Raw genomic sequence first — 2,500 nt, 5'->3', positions numbered from 1 at the left:
GCCTCGGCTGGGCTCCGCCGCCGGCGGGCGTCCGGCTCCGGGCACCCGAACCCCCTCTCCCCACGGCCTTGCCCGACGGCAGTCCGCTGCCGCCACCGGGGTGGTGCGTGGGGGTGCGGCGGCCGAGGGCCCTCCCGGAGCGCCAGGGCACCGCCGGTCCGAGCGCGAGCGGCGGCGCGTAGGGGGAAGAGGGGGTGGCCGCCGGTGTGGTGGGGGCGCGTGGAGGCGGGAACCCCGGCCGGCCGAGCGGAAAGCCCCCGGCGCTCGGGCGCGCGCAGGAGAGGGAGAGGGGACCGGCGCGAGCCGTTGGCGGTGACGGGCTGGGCGCGGCCGGCGCCAGCCCGGCGAGAGGGGCGGCGGGCAGAGCAGGCCTCGCCGGGGTCGGGGGAGGCGTCTCCCCCGATCCTTCCTGCCCGCACCGTGGCGGGCTTGCTGCGGAGCAAGCCCGCCGGGGGGCCGGCCGGCCGCGTGCAGGGCCGAGGCCTCTGGGCGTTCCGGGCTCGGGTGCGTGGCGCCGGCCCTCGGGCCGGCGGGCGAGTTCCCGCGCCGGGCCGTGTCCCGCGCGCCAGCGGGCGGCCCGAGCCACGGCTCTCCTCCCGGGCGCAGCGCCGGGATACTGAGGGAAACCTCGGGCCCCGGGCCAGGAGGACGTGGTGGTGGTGGCGGATGTCGGGCGCGCCCCCGCGGGCGGACGCTCCCCCGATGGCGGCAGCGGGGGAGGCACCCCCGCGGGGCCCTTGAGGATGTTTCCCTCACCCCAGGGCCAGGTACCTAGCGTCCGCGCCTCCGCGGCCCTCCCTCGGCTGAGCCCGGGGGTCGAAGGCCGCGGAGCCGGGCGGAGGTTTAAAGACTCGGGCGGCTCGGTGCGACCCGCAGGGGCGGGCCCCGGCCGTGTGCGGCGGTTGAGCCTCCAGGGGCGGGAGTCGCTCTCGTGCAGGCCCTGGCCATGGCGGCCGCCGCCCACGCCGTGGGCTTTTTGTCCCCTCGGGCGGCCGCGCCGGGGAGGGGTGTCCCCCCTGCCCCCCCTTCTCCGCGGTCCGGTCTCGGCGGCGAGACCGGCGGCGTTCGGTCGGCCGCAGCCGGCCTGCCTCGCCCTCGAAACGCGAAGGGGAACCTCCCCCCCCCCCGGCGGGGAGCGCGGGCTCTCTCGCCGTCGGGGGCGATGGCGATTCCCCCACGGTCGGGGGTCTCGCCGGGCGGGGCGGCCTGCTCGGGCCGCCGCGTCTCCGTGGACGCGCAGCGGCGCGCTTGCGGCTTCGTGCTCCTTGCTTGCCACCCCCACCCCTTCCCGCCCCGGCTGAGGGGAGGGGCGGCGCAGCCCCCGGGCCCGAGCGGCGGCGGCGGCGCCGCCGCTCGGCGTGCCGGCCGGCGGTCGCTCGGTGGCCGGCCGCGTGGCCTGTCCCGTCCCGGGTCCTGCCCGTCGCTTCGCAGTCGCCTTTCCCGGTCTCGGTCAGGCGAGGCGGGTGGGCGGCCGAGGGGCGTTCCCCGTCCCGTTCTCCGCGCGGAAGCGGGGAGAGGGGGCGTCGCCTCCGGCTCAGCGGCGTCCGCCTTCTGCCTGGCGCGTGCCTGCGGAAGGGGCCGAGACGAGAAGCGGCGGCGGCGGCTCCGGGAGGGCAGCCGCGGCGGTGCGGTGGCCGGGCGGCGGTCGGGCGGAGCGCCGGGCGGCGGCGTCGCGTCGCCGTCTCGGGTTCCGGCGGTTGGCCGTCCGTCCCTGTCTCCGGTGTGGTGCGGCGGCGGCGCCGCGCGGGCGTTCCCGGCGTCGGGGCGAGAGCCGGGGTTTCGGGGCCACGGGGGCAAGGAGCCGGCTGTCGCAGCGCGCGGGCGCTGGGCGGCGCGGAGGCGCGCGCGGCGCGAGCGGGGCGCCCCCGCTGGTCGCCCGCGCGGCGGTCAGCGTCTGTGGTTTCCCCCCTCCGCGCGAGCGAGAGGCGGGTGCAGGTCCGGGCGCGCGGTCGGACGCGCCGCCGGCCCTCCGTGCGGAGGCCGGGCCGAGCCCGGGCGCCTGGGCCGCCTCCGAAGCGAGCAAGGTGCTTGTTGTTTCCCCAGGTCGGTCGGGAGCGCGGGCTCCCCGGGCCCTTGCCGTTCGGAGCTTGTTTCACCCTTCCCTTCCTTCCCTCCGTTGTGATGTCGGTACGGTCATCTGAGGCGAGGCGCGACCGTCGCCCGCCGGTCGTCGCGCGCCCCCTCCGCGCGTGCGGAGGGGGGCGGTCGGTCGGTCGGTGGGGCGGCGGTCCGTCGTCCGAGAAGGGGGCCGCTTCTGCGGAGCGGTCCCGGCCCCTCCGCGCGCGCGGGGCGGTGCCGAAAGGCAGACAACTCTTAGCGGTGGATCACTCGGCTCGTGCGTCGATGAAGAACGCAGCTAGCTGCGAGAATTAATGTGAATTGCAGGACACATTGATCATCGACACTTCGAACGCACTTGCGGCCCCGGGTTCCTCCCGGGGCTACGCCTGTCTGAGCGTCGCTTGACGATCAATCGCCGGCCGGTGCGCCGTCCCTCCCC

The 2,500-nt window shown here is 78.4% G+C and overlaps 1 non-coding gene across 1 annotated transcript; it reads left to right on the top strand.

Moving 5' to 3' along the window:
• Positions 1-2,308: 2,308 nt before the first annotated feature.
• Positions 2,309-2,461, top strand: LOC141955145 (5.8S ribosomal RNA). The gene has a single exon (XR_012632381.1). It is a non-coding gene; the product is annotated as a 5.8S ribosomal RNA (ribosomal RNA).
• Positions 2,462-2,500: the final 39 nt, after the last annotated feature.

The sequence above is a fragment of the Athene noctua genome, unplaced genomic scaffold (assembly GCF_965140245.1).
Source record: "Athene noctua unplaced genomic scaffold, bAthNoc1.hap1.1 HAP1_HAP1_scaffold_125, whole genome shotgun sequence".
NCBI classification, from domain to species: domain Eukaryota; kingdom Metazoa; phylum Chordata; class Aves; order Strigiformes; family Strigidae; genus Athene; species Athene noctua.
The sequence above is the reverse complement of the archived record's forward strand: the minus strand, read 5'-3'. Positions and strand labels throughout refer to the sequence as shown.